The 13,503-nt window shown below is 51.7% G+C and overlaps 1 protein-coding gene across 2 annotated transcripts in view; it reads left to right on the top strand.

Annotated features, from left to right (window-relative positions):
• Positions 1-5,144: 5,144 nt before the first annotated feature.
• Gng4 (G protein subunit gamma 4) overlaps positions 5,145-13,503 on the top strand; it is a 42,594-nt gene continuing 34,235 nt past the window's right edge. The window contains exon 1 of one of the 2 annotated variants that reach the window (XM_050142461.1): positions 5,145-5,359. The gene's annotated coding sequence lies outside the window, so the exon portion shown is untranslated. Of the gene's footprint in view, positions 5,360-5,566; positions 5,915-13,503 lie in introns of those variants that run through there. The other variant, XM_050142460.1, reaches the window with a different exon arrangement.

Below are 13,503 nucleotides of genomic sequence, written 5' to 3'. Positions count from 1 at the left end.
TCTATGTCTTCTCTATGTCTTGTATGTTATGACCAGATCTCAGCGCGTGGCTATTGCAGAACAAGGTGTATCTGAAATTCCTGTTACTAATCACTGGCTGTGCTGGGACCAGTTTCTTTCAACCACTGAACCTCCTCAAGGAATCGAACCAACTAACAAGCCTCAGGTCATAGAAGGAATGCTGCCACTCCCATAGATGCCTGCACTGTTGGTACAATTAAGGGCTCTGATAAGATGGTGTGGCTGCAGCCACGCAGATAAATAGAGATACCGTGTGGCTAGAGAGAGGATAGAACAGCTAGTGGATTGAATTCAGAGCCCTGTAAATAGTAGTATCCCATGAGACATGGCCTGTCATAGTCTGCACTTAAGCTGGGTCTTAGTCCAGCTTCACGGATGACCTAGTGTGGGAGGAAACATAGAGTTGAACAGGAATCAGGGTCAATAGTTCTCTGTCCAAGAGTCCACAGCCCATTGAGTCTTCCCAGAAGCCAAGAAGCAGATGCCCTTACTAAAACACAGGCTATGTGCCCTCAGGTACCCCAAGACTGATCACTAAATTCATTTAAAATCTGGTCATAGGGCCTCAGTGTAGGCTGGAAAGTAACTAAGAGTCACCAATAGGCCAAAGCCTGTCAGCAAGGGATGCAAATAAGCCCTTGTGTAGAAACTGCCACAGCTCTCTCTCTCTCACACACACACACACACACTGCAAGGGTGGGAAAGGGCACTTTGAGAGGCCATAGAGCAATTGAACACACATTACAGTGGTAGGAATAGGATTCTTCCGTATTAATTTTTGGCCAATGAGACCTATAACCCCTAAATAGTACAGGCCATTGCCACTGCTGTTGACTGCCCACCAAGCCTGGACGGTAAGGCCATACTGTTGAAGACGCTACCTGCAATGCAGAATGTAAAAAGGAAACCAAGCTGGAACTGAGTTGGAAGCTTTCTCCCTACTGACTAATTTGCATAGTGCCTTTCAGATTGCCTTACGAATATTTATTTTTATGCCCATAAATTACGGGGGTTGTCACCTTTGGTCCGAGAAACCTCTTACAGTGGGCAGGGATGACCACAGAGTCTTGTGACTGGCCCAAGTCCTGAGAATAAGTGACTTGGATGCTTGGCCCCAGGTGAGGCAGCTATATTGTGTGTAAGTCTCGGAACATTGCGGAAGGGGATGAACATGATGTAGGAACTGGAGGAGAGGGTGGGGTGTCGTGAATGCTGCTCTCTGGGCCTGTCATGTCTTTTGTGGTTTTGAACTCTAAGCCATTGTGATTACCCTCGGGGAGACCTGCACAAGAGGGGCCCATTAACTTCCTGTCACGGGCAAGGAGAAGCCCACAGGCACCTCCCTACCGTAGGATTTTTAGAGAGCTAATGGTTACTAGAAGAAAGTGATTCACATGCCACCTCTTCCCTGAGGATTTATAGGCAGATAATGGTCGCTTGGGGTGGGCTGGTCACAAAGCCCCACTGCCCTAGCAGTTAACAGGCTCCCAGACTCCCTTAGGTGTGTTGACCGTAACAGTTTCTGGGGAAGGGTCTCGCCAGAGAATGTATACAGTTAATGGTTGCTCTGAGAGGCTCACAAGGTCATGCCCCTTCCTGATGACACTTAATGCTGGGAGCCGATTTGAGTGGCTGCCATTACAAGATGGCATTTGGCCCCGGCCTCGCTTGATACCATAATAAAGGTTGCAGTTCTTCCACCAGAAAACAGGATGAGTTGTTGTGATCTAGCTGCCCACACTTCCCCTGACCGGCAGGGGAACTTCCTTGTGGTCTGTAATTGACAGGGATGTTCCCCTGCTTTCTTTCCTGCCGGTGGGTCTCCAGAAAAGCAGTTAAAGTATCAAAGTATCAAAGGTTGCTAGGCAGACTCCCTATATAAGCAGCTACAGCTCAGAGCTCGGGGCCCCTTGCTTTCTGCTCTCCCTTCAACCAAGAGGCTCCAATAAAGCGTGATTTGAGAAGAATCCTCGTCTGGTGGCTGTTCTTTCCTGCTGGTCAGGGAGTTCGCCGCAACTTAAGAGTTGGAGATTCTTCCTTCAGTGATACCCATGCTTCTGTAAGTAACCCTAATTAGACACATTGCTTCACCAAGCTACACTTGAATGAACTCATTTGTTTCTGTCTCTGAGGTCCTATCCGAGGTGAGATATTTGTTCCTGTCTTCTCAGGAAAGTTCACACAACGGTGGCTTTTTAAGAAACCCCATCTGTTCTCCTTGGTTCCCCTATAAATTTCTACCACTAGGCATCTCTCATTTCTTAATTTTAGTTTTTGTTCTATATTTCAACTTTTCCTGTCCTTAAATGAACTCAGTCCCAAGATCAGCCTCTCATTTTAGATAGCAGAGTGTCTTCTGTCCCTTCTTGTGGCAGGCCTGACTGAGAATAGAGCTGCAGATATGATATACATACAATCCAGCTGTTCTTGCCTCACGGGCCTTACAGGCTGGTGAGAAGCCACTGGAAGTGCAGCAGGTAGCACTCAGCCTGTGTGCAAGTTACAATGCATGGTAAGTGCTGGGGAGGGGGAACTGAGGTGCTCTGAGAATGGCAGGAACACTTTAGAAAGCCTTCTGCCACTGAGCTACATTCCCAGCCCTTGTTTTGTAAAGCAGGGTTTGTGTCCACCAGGCTAGCCTGACACTTACAGTCCTCTGAGCTCTGGGATAACATGCATGCACCACTATGTGGAGGCAGAAAGCCTCTCTAAAGACAGATAGTGATGTTACCACCTAGTGGATGGATAGACATCTGTGTGAAGACAGGCATCGAAGTGTTCCACCTTGACAGGAATGCCAGCAGCAGGTCCAGGCCAGGCATGTGGGATGAGCATCCACCCATCTTCCAGCCTTTGCAGTGGGGAGGGCTGCAGAGCAGCAGGTGCCTGCGGTGACAACTGCTGCTCCTATGCCTGCATCTGTGCTGCTTCGCAGCTTTTCAATCTGGTTAGCGTTTTTTCTGTCCCCGGGAAGTCAGCAGCAGCGCTTTATCAGTGCAAGCTTGCCAACCCGCGTCCTCCCTCTGCCTGCCTGTTTGGATATCTAAGCGTGCAGAAAGGGGAGGCCCACTGGAGTCCTTTCCCGGCTATCTAGTTCCCACTATTTTGGATAACTTGCTAATGCCCCAAATTGACAAAGAAGAGCTACCGTGTTGGGAAATTGAAGTAGAGACTAAAGAATACCATCTTTTTACTTTCTGTTGGGTTATCTTTCTCAGGATCCCCCCTTTCATTGCTGATTACCCTTTAACTGACCAGTGGGGTTTGGTCCCCACATAGGTGACAAAATTATTCAATTTGTTCCCAAATGTATCTCATATTTTGGACCCCTTTGCCATTTTTTTTTCTGAGAACTCCACTAATCAGGGCAACACTTTATACATTGCAAAATCAAGACACTTAGAAATCCAGCGGGCAGCTCTGGTTGCTAAAATGCAATACACACTCAAATGCACTATGCATTACAAGACACGGGCAAAAAAGGCCTATCCTGCTGCTGCTGGAGGGAAATTCTGGGACGTGGGTGCATCCTCTGAAGACGGGTTGGCTCAGCATTTCTATGGCAGCCCTGAGAGCTTCTCCTCTCAGGAGCAGAGCCCACGAGAGATGAGTTTTTCAGAGATGATCCTGTGGCAAGTTTGGCTCATCCTTCATGAGAAATAAGCTGGCCTCACCCAAGCTTCTGTTGGCTCATCACAAGAAGCGTTTTCCAACTCAAATTTTGATCTCGTTCAAACTGTTTTCAAAAACCTGAAAATCCAATTCAAAGTTTTTAAAAATAGTGTTTTCTAAGATTTTAGTAAAATCTACTCTATAGTTTTCATAATGAGTGAATAACTTAGTTTCTTCTGTTGCCAGGGTTTAAAAAGTAAAAGCAAACACTGACTAAAGCCACTGGTAGGGTTGAGAATGGCAGAGTTGAACACATCCATCCTCTCAGAGGTCAGCACGGCTACATTTAAATCTACTGAAAAATTCCTACTTGGATCTCTTTTTGAAACTAAAAGTTCACTTGTTGCCTGCTGTACCAGAAGCAGCTGTACAAAGAAGTGTGAGTCTGCTACTGCTATACCCTCTGCACACAACACTTTACAGTTAGTATTCTGTTCTCTCTGTCCTTGATCATGCTATACTTAGGGTGTTTCATGTCCCGCAGAGGCCCACGTGTTACAGGTTTGGTCCCCCAGAATGGCTGCTTCTGGAAGGGGGTGAGATCTTTGTTAGAGGTGGCCCAAAGGAAGAAAACTTGCCCTCCAGAGCCCTAGAGGCTAAACATTGGTCTGTATGTGTGTAAGACAAAATAGGGCCTGGGAGAGACCAGGGTGTCCCAGCAACTGTCCAGCCAACCAGAGAGTTTATCTATTGACAGCCCTTACAACTGAACAGCAGGCACCAAAAGCCTTAGGATGCTCATAAAAGGAAACCTAAGCTCAGCTTTGATGCAGCGGTTTGGGGGAAGAGTGTGCTACTCAGCCAAGGATTGCAGGAGAGACGCTGGATCCGAGAGTGCAATAGTGAACACAGTTTTGTGCTGCTGGAATTTCCAACTGCAGTATCTCTGGTCTTTCTCACTCGAACAGCCTCTGTGCTGTGAGCATTGCTGGCTAAATCATTGCGTCATAGTTTAATTCTGGGACCCAAGGGGACTCCTCAGAGCTATAAAGACTATCGGAGTGATTTTCTGCCCCAGCGGGCCTTTCTGGCCTCATGGGGCAGCTCCACGTCGCCAAGGTGCACCTTTGCCCTGCCTACAGTGGGAAACGTGAGCTAGATCTGTGAAAATCTGAGGTACCCTGTCCAGTGTCACTCACAGGAAATGGTCGCTGAAGGTGGATGGGAGGAAGATTTTCAAGAAATCTCCCTGTCAAAGGTGTTTATAGACAGAAGTAACACGGCCTCCTTCTGTTTGCATCTTAGTAACTCTGCTCGAAATGTTTTCCGGGCTTCTGTCTTCAGAGGGCTTTGTGTCATTTTATGAGAGTTGGAAAAGGGACGTGACTGAAGTCGCTTCTCCCTCAAGGAAGAGGAGTATGGTAATTCATCGGTTTACAATGAGAATCACAAGACACAATTCCATTAGGACGAGGCCTGGCCAGCCACGACCGTCTCACCGCTGGGAGCCGCCAGGATTCCCCGCGGCAGCCAGCAGCGCCCTGCTGTCCACTTGCACTCCAGTGGCTGGCTGGGAGGCAGCTGCTCTGCCCAGCCCCGTCGCGTGGCGGTCTTGCCCACGTTGCTTAGCGACGTCGGCTTAAGGACGGTGCGCATTTCCAGGTGTTCGGCTTCTGCGCTCGCAGCGCCCACCTTCCTCGGCGTGAGGCTCCCCGAGTGTCCCCAGGTGAAGTATCCTGAGCTGGCCGTCCCCACTCTACACGCGGGTATCTGCCCCGGAGCCATGAACTCTTCCGGATGCGCGCGCCCCGGGAGGGCGGGTCTCGGGGGGGGGGGGGGGGCAAGGGGCTAGGGGGCGCGGAGCCCGGCGCGGGAGCCCCAGTGACGCACCAGTGACGTCGGCGGCGGCGGGCGGGATTTCCCGGCCCCTCCCGGCGCGGGAGGAGACCTGCTGCGGAGTGGGTGCGCGAGAGTGGGTGCGGCCACTGTGGCGCAGCAGGCTAGGGTTGGGGGTCACCGCCTTGCACCCCCTGGGCCCGCTGCACAGACCCGGAAGCCCCGCGAGCGGGTGGCTTTGCTGTGACTTGGGCGCCGCGCCGCGCCCCCTTCCTCCCCAGAAGCGCACAATCTTCTGTGGCCCGGGGACCCCGCGGGCGGCCACGCGGGACGCGTTTGCACCTAGCCCGAGGCGCGCGATGCCAATTGGCCTGGCCGCCCCCCTCGAGCGCCGCGCCGGGGACTCAGCCCGCGTCTGAGCGGCACCGGCTGCGCGCTAGCTGCGGTAAGTGGCGTCCGAGCCCTCGGGAGGGCGCGGCGCCTCGTCGGAGAACCTCGGCCCAGGCCCCTCCAGCTCTGTGAGAGCCGGGCCGAAATCCAAAGTCTCGGAACTAGAGAGACATTCTGGCTCCTGGGTCTTCCCTGGAGGTGCCGCGACACGCGACACAAGGACCTGTGGTTCCGTGTGGCGGGGGCCCGAAAGGTGCACCACCGCGGGGGGTCACAGCCGAATCCCCGGGGTCGCGGTGGGCCGAGCCTCCTAGAGGACCCTCCTGCATCCTCAGGGCATAGAGTAATTGCTGTCCTCTGGACAAGGGACGTCCCCAGTGCAGAGGACCATATAGGATAGATGGCGTGACCACTCGTCATTTTGTTTGAAGCAGTGTTTTTGGCGGGGGTTCGCAGAAGCCCTTTGCTTTCCTGACGCCAGGACACCTACCTCGGGTAGAGGGTGACTCGGGCCAATTTGTGCCCTCCCTCCTGATGGCGACTGTCCCCGAAGCTGGTGCTGAAACGCGAAGCTGAGCTCGCGGGGCCATAGCCTTAGGAGAGCAAGCTTTGCTTTAATTTTTAGTCTCCTGGGAAATAATGAGGCGAGATGCCAGTTATGGCTGCAAAAGACGCCTTCGTTTAGACGAATCTGCTTCTTGTCGTGTATTTTGAGCTAAGATGCGAGGCTACCTCCAAATGTGCAAAGTTTGATCGAGTGATAGATAAATCCTGTCTGGTCCCACAGTTCCCGGGGCTGTAAAAGGCTGGCAGCAGGCTGGCTAGTCTCAACCAGAACAAGCTTGCGAGGCTGTGTCGGGGTGCCAGTGAAAAGGCGTCACTCCTGCCTCCACAGCGAGGTGTGATGGCCCCCACGGCTGCGGCAAGGCACCCGGGCTGTGCGCAAGCTAGCTAGGTCTTCATTCCTGGAGCACCCCGGCCTTTTTCCTCGTGTTGGCTTGCGAGGAGGAAGGCAGCTGCTTCCTCCTGTGGTTCTGTCACCTGGGAGAGACCACTGTGGGAGGCACCTGGAGCTTTCAGTCCTGAGAAACAAAGCAGGCTGCTTGTAAGCTGAACTTGGGGTTGGTGGATTTCTCAGGCCTGCTGAGGGGCCTTACTGAGAGTGCAGGGCCTACTGGGGGTGCACTGGCATCCAAGGGACCCTGAGGCAGACCATGCAAACCCTCCCGCCCCAATCCTTATGAAGCCTAGGGAGGAAGCAATGGAGACTCTTGCACAGGAAACTGCTCTGGGAAGGAAGGGCCATCCCCACCAACCCGTGCCTGTTTGGCCAGCTGCCTTTACCTTTTTCATGGTGATCTGTAAGGGAGCTTTCCCCCATTCGTTTCATAGTGTTTAAGAATGGCCGTCCCCAGAGCTTCCAAATCTCAAATGCTCTTGAACATTGTGGAACATCAGCTGGGTACAGGGCCCTTGCCTTTGTCCTGTCTCAGGAGCACAGGACACCTGGGACCAAGTGGCTGTGAGCATCCACCCACCCACAGCACACTCACACCGTGCACACCCGCACCTAGGGGGAAGACAGCCAAATGGTTGGCCAAAGTCTGCGTCTGCTCACTGCCTTATCCCACGGTCTCCTCCTTAGTGTGTCTCACTTTATTCTGTTTGACAAGGGGAGGGTGTGGTATATTAGAAGTTGCTTTAGGGACGGATTGGAAGCAATGTCTGATTTTTTTTTTTAAATCTACATTCTCCTATCCAATCTTGCTGATTTCTTCTTTTTTTCTTTCCAGCAAATTCTATCATTGAGACTTTTAGTATTCAGGTCCCAGTTATTCATTCAGTTTCCTTAAACCAAAAACTGAAACTTCTTGAATTCTACAAAATCATCAAGACTGGATAGTGAATACATTTCCACTGACAGTCAGAGAAACCATGTAAGAGCCAAAGTAGGGAGGCAGGGGAACAAGCAGAGGACCCTGCTATGAGAAGGTTTTAAATGGCTGCCTAAGAAACTAAGAATAAGAATCCAGAGGGGAAAACACAAAGGAGACTTCCACACGGGGAACAGGACAGAGGCAAGAAAACCTGCTGAAGGATTCATGCAGGGAAATCAGAACACTTGTAAAGAGATCGGTGCTCCGAGCTGTGGAGCCGCGGTGGCAGCCTCGCTGCCCGTCCCTGGCGGAGGGGCCTGTGCGGAAGTGGTGCTGCTTGCCTCGCTGCCCCCAGCAGTGAGGACACAGAAGTAGTAATGGGGACACTGTACATCCTGTGGCCTTGAGGTCTTGGGATGTCTACAGGCAGATCTACAAAGGCTGAGCCTCTTGGGGGCAGATAGGGTGGCCGGAGTCCTGATGAGCAGGCCCGGGGCTGGGAAGCAGTGCTTACGGGGGCGTGGGCTGCACAGGTGATGAGGGTGGCCTCTGTTGATCCTCCTGTGGCAATGAGAGGGTTGGGGTTTTGCAAAGCATCCTGATAATTGGGAAGTGTCCCGGCAGTGCGCTTGTGGGTGGTGGGGACTTCAGCAAGGGAGAGACGTGTGTGGAGATGAAAGTGAACGCGACATGGGAGAGAAGGGTGAGTGCCTGAGGCCAGATGCGGCTCTTTCCAAAGGCGAGCACATGTCCTTTCTCCTCAGAGTTCTTCCTAAGGGGCTGGGTCAGCTCTCCTTTGGAGATGTACACTGAAGAGGTCCCTAGGGATAGGAGAAACGCTTTCATTGTCACTTGAAGTCTGAGGAACTGCATCTCCCCAACACATGGGCATTCAGTGCCCATGAGCTTTTTAACTGTCCCTGACGGCTTTTGCGCTCCTCTCCTTCCCTCCTGGTGTTGTGTCTGAGGCACAGCTTCAAATCCATTTCTTCAACCCCTCCAGGCTGTCCAAATAGGATGTCCAAACAGGAGAATCAGGCTTAGAAAACTGGAAAGAATGACGGATCCGCAAAGGACACAAAGCTGGGGTTGACAGTGAACCAGCTGTTACCAGCAGCTCCGCGAAGGCTAGGACAGAATTCACAGGGGGGATTTGCTGTGTAGGGTCTGTCTCTACAAGGGTCAGGCTCTTGGAGGCAGACGCAATGTGGACACAGGCTTCGCCAGTCCCTTTATAGTACCACAGCATGGACCACTCTGCGTGAGGCTCATGCCCCCAAAGTGACCGGTACACCCCTAAGAAAGAGTTGTGTATCTCTTCTGCCCACTACTGCTGGGGGCTTCTGGTAGCCCAGGACCCTCATGCACTGGCCATCTGGGCCTTGCATATCGCTTTCTTACTTGTGGACAGTTGGACATGCCCAGTCTTTGTGTCCACTATAGGGTCTCTCCGACCCAACTGAGAAGCTATTTGTCCTGCCTTGGCCTGCCTGCGGGTCATTGGTGGCTGAGAGCTTCCAGCATGCCCTTTCTGTGGCCCATAACCTGTGGCATGTGAAGGGAAAATAAGTTGGTACCATTCAGTTCTGTTCAACTGCATTAGGGAAGTTCTCTCCTCTCTGTACCCAGCTCACTCGCCCCAGCCGTTGGGTGTGTATCCACTGCTATACCCATAGCATCTGTCTAAAGGGGCAGCCTGCGGCCAAGCAATAGAGCCAAGTCCTATAAGCATGTTTGGTGCCCCTTGAGGGCAAGAACGTTGCTCAGTAGAGAGTGACCAGCTCTCTGACCCTCCCGGCCTGTGGTGGAGGCAGAGCTTGGCTGAGAAGGGTGCCAGTGAGCTGTGGGTGCGGCATCCCATCCCTTAACTGACCCCAAGAGAAGAAACAAAGGAAAGATGACGTCCTCTGAACTCTTCCAGGGGCAGGGGAAGGCGTAGGTTTGTGAACATACTTCCTCTTCAGTTGAGTTTTACCTGAAGTGGGGATACTGGCATCTTCTGGAGGCCTCCCTCCCACCACGACCTCCCCTGTAGCAATGCCGCACATCACTCCTTGCTCCCCTTCCTACCTAGTGTCTTTTGTGTCTCTTTTAGGCCAGTCCTTTCTGCATACCCTCAATGCACACCCCAGCGAGCGTGCGCAGTCTCCACTCGGCTATGCCCTAGGAGTTCCTAGGGTTCCTAGGGTTCACCGTTCTCCTGCCCTGGGGAGTACACCTGTGGCTGCTGATGCTCTTAGATCTGTCCCCCTCCTCCCCCCCCCCACTCCTCATTCTGTGCAGCTCAGTTGGGATTTCTCGCTGTGTTTTCTCAGCCCAGGAGATACCGCAGGGAACAGACCGTGGGCAGGAGAAGGAAGCACAGAGCTCCTGCCCTCCGGATATGCGCTTCAGAGAGGGTTATTCTCAAGCAGTAGGGGCAGAGATCTCGCAAAGGAAATGATTCATCAGAGAAAATCCAGATCCTTTGAGCAGAAGTGTGTTTTTAGCAAATCAAATTCATAATACACTTCAAAGAAAGTGTAGAGCAGGCTACCCCAGGCGAGTGGAGGCCGACCCTGACGGGTGGAAGCTGCCCACTGGGTCCTGGTGTGGTAGACTTTTAGAGAGGTCTGTGTGCATTTGCATACTCCCAAACCGTGGAGGAGTGACGATTTTGTAGGCTAGTTCTTCCCATGATCTTCTTGAAAAGCCCATCAGGGGAGTCAGAGGTGTAAAGGAGTTCTGGCTGTGACATCTGTCACTATTAATCACTGGGGTTGATTTGGCTGATCTGGCTGGCTAGGTGGGTGTCCCTGCCTCCCTCCTGAAGCTATACACTTGGTAGGTGACGAGGACAGCCTTTCCCAGTGTAGGAGGACGACCTTCCGCCATAGAGGAGAACTGTCCCTGGTCAAAGGTAGCTGCACTCCCCTGCTAGAACCTCCAGACAAGCTCTCAAAGGTGTGAAAACCGCTGTGCAAATGATTGTGTAATGAAGCTAAGGTCTCTTGTTAGTATACACATGGGAACTGGGAAAATGCCCTGCTGTCTTTGTTTCTGACACGCAGGGGAGAAGATCTTCAGCCTCCGGGATGTTGACCCATAGGCAGGTGCTCTAACCATAATGGGACACAGCTGGCTACTAAGACACAGCTGCCGGTGTTCTTGGTTTCCTTACACCTAACTCCCTGTTTATGTAGTCTTCTCACCACCAATCAGAAGCAAGAAACTCAAAAGTCAGGGCTGGAGAGATGACTCAGCAGTTAAGAGCACTGGCTGCTCTTCCAGAGGACCCGGGTTCAATTCTTAGCACCCACGTGGCAGCTCACAATGGAGTCTATAACTCCATTTCTAGGGGATCCCACAGACCTGCCAGCAGGCTAAACACCAATACATATAAAAATAAAAATAAGTCACTTTTAAAAAAAAAACGCAAAAGTCATTTAAACAATAAATGAGCTTCTTGGGATATACTAGTGCATACAAGAAAAATGGAACAAAGGATGGGTGGCCAGCGAGGGTATGGTGGGCTGGAGAAGAGGCCAGGTTCTTGTGGCACATATCCCATGGGAGAGAGCTCTTTCTTACTCTGAAATAGACCTCTTCATGCCGTGGGGACCCATGGAAGCACCTCTGTGTTGGTTTTCTCTCTGTGATAAATCCTGCCATGAGCGAAAGGAAGGGTTTACTTGGCTCTGAATTTCAGAGGTTTCAGTCCGTGGCTAAAACCCCGTTACCCCAAGCCTGTGGTGTCTGGGGGTGTTTCTGGAGGCAGTTACACTGTGGGGGCTCCGGTGTAGTAATGTTCCTTCATGGGTTAAGTAAGAGCGTTACTGGGGGCAGGACTACTTGGAGTATGTCACTTAGGGCCTCTGTCTCATCCTGGAGTACTTGGAGTATGTCACTTAGGGCCTCTGTCTCATCCTGGAGTACTTGGAGTATGTCACTTAGGGCCTCTGTCTCATCCTGGAGTACTTGGAGTATGTCACTTAGGGCCTCTGTCTCATCCGGGAGTACTTGGAGTATGTCACTTAGGGCCTCTGTCTCATCCTGGCCCTCTCCTTGTGTCACCTCTTTCTGCCTCCTGCCCACTTAGGATGGAATAGAGCCCTGGGAAACTGAGCTAGAAGAAATAATTCCTCTCCTTAAGATGTTCTGTCAGGGATGGTGTCACTGAAACGATATACTAACACATCTTGGTAGAAAGAAGGAAAGCTACCTGCCTGGTTGCCCAGCGCAGCAACATCTGCACATCCATCATCTGGGAAGGTGGAGTGTTACCCTTTCAGGAAGACACTCAACCACAGGGCCCTGGCATAGCGGTCAGATGCTGTCATCTGGGAGGGGATGGAATTTGTCCCTGCTGGCCTCTGACCCAGCCTAACCCCGTCTGCTGCACCTGTACTCAGGGACGGGTCACCATGAGCCAATCTGCGTTGTTTTCTGATCTACGCTGGGCTGTCAGCACCTTGGAGACGTGGCCGGGTCGGCTTGCGCATCTTCTTTCCTGGAAAATATCTAGGCCATTTCCAGACTTGTTTCGTGTGTCCCATTTATTCTCCACTTCTGCTAAAATATTCTTTCCCATGCTTAGAGTACTTGAGCGACATAAATGAGTCTTGTCTGCAAAGCAAACCGCCGCAGAGAGCTCTTTGTAACGTGTGTAACAGGTGACTCATAGCGGTGCGTCGGTGGGTGGCAGCCGTCCGCGCCCGTGCCTCCTCGCTCTCTTGAGGCAGTGACTGTGAGGAGTCGCTTGGTGTGATGCATCCTTTGAATACAGAATGAAAACTGGACTCCTGGGTCTTTTCTTTCAGGATCAAGCTGTTAGCTTGATCTCCGGTCTCGAAAGGAGGAGGGAGTCATGTGACGGCCTCTGCCAGACCATGAGTTTGCCAGTTTGTGTCGTTGGTTTTGTCCCCACGGATAGCATTTTGTTTGATTATCAACATCTTGGGGCAAGAGAACAACAAGGAAAATGCAGAAAGATGGAAGCTTGGTGGAGTCACACAAGTAATTGAAAATAGAAGGAGATTCTGTAGCAAGTATGGCCCCTCGTGTACTTTCCCATCTGAAAAATACCTTTTCCAAGTGTTCGAGCTGAATCTCTAGACCCAGCAACCCATTTATTCCATCTGCCTAGCACAGCCTCCGAGTCATTCTGCAGCCACAGTGGGCAGGGCGAGCCCCAGGAGGCATACATGTAGACTGAACCTATCTCCACCTTGCCTGTCCTACCCGTGACGTGCATCAGCTTGTGCAACGTGTCCGTGCTGGATATGGTACCTGTTAGTTACTTAGTAACCATCTTGATTACCAAATTGTCGAAGTATTTGTGGTTCATAGGTGTATATGCATAGGAAAACCCATAGCATATATGATTGATGGGTTCAGTCATTCACCGGGTTGGGCGGGCAGTCTGGAAATGTACTTCCTGCAGATGAGGATGATGACTGGATTTGGGCAGTGACAGACTTGGGAGTTAAGTAGTAACAGACCATAAGCAATTCAGGCCAGGTCTCCTCTGGCAGGAGAGGTGCAGGGAGGGGACCTGAATAAGATGTGTGCCGATGCAAGATGAGCTGCATTGGATTGGCTCGTGCGGAAAGTCCTCGTTAGGAGGGTTAGTTGTCGGTTTCTGGTTGGCTAAACCTAAGTCTCCTCTTGCTGTGGATGTTGAGTTGCATTTGCTTAGGTGGGAACCCTAGGTGCAGGAACTACCGGAGCTGGGGCTGCTGTGGGTGTTCGCTTTGCATGCATCAGGCCTGAGAAGTCGGGGGATCCT

Source organism: Alexandromys fortis, unplaced genomic scaffold (assembly GCF_014885135.2).
Source record: "Alexandromys fortis isolate MF-2015 unplaced genomic scaffold, M_Fortis_MF-2015_v1.1 scaffold_5, whole genome shotgun sequence".
Taxonomy (NCBI): domain Eukaryota; kingdom Metazoa; phylum Chordata; class Mammalia; order Rodentia; family Cricetidae; genus Alexandromys; species Alexandromys fortis.
Note: the sequence above shows the minus strand (reverse complement) of the source record. Positions and strands in the feature narration are given on the sequence as shown.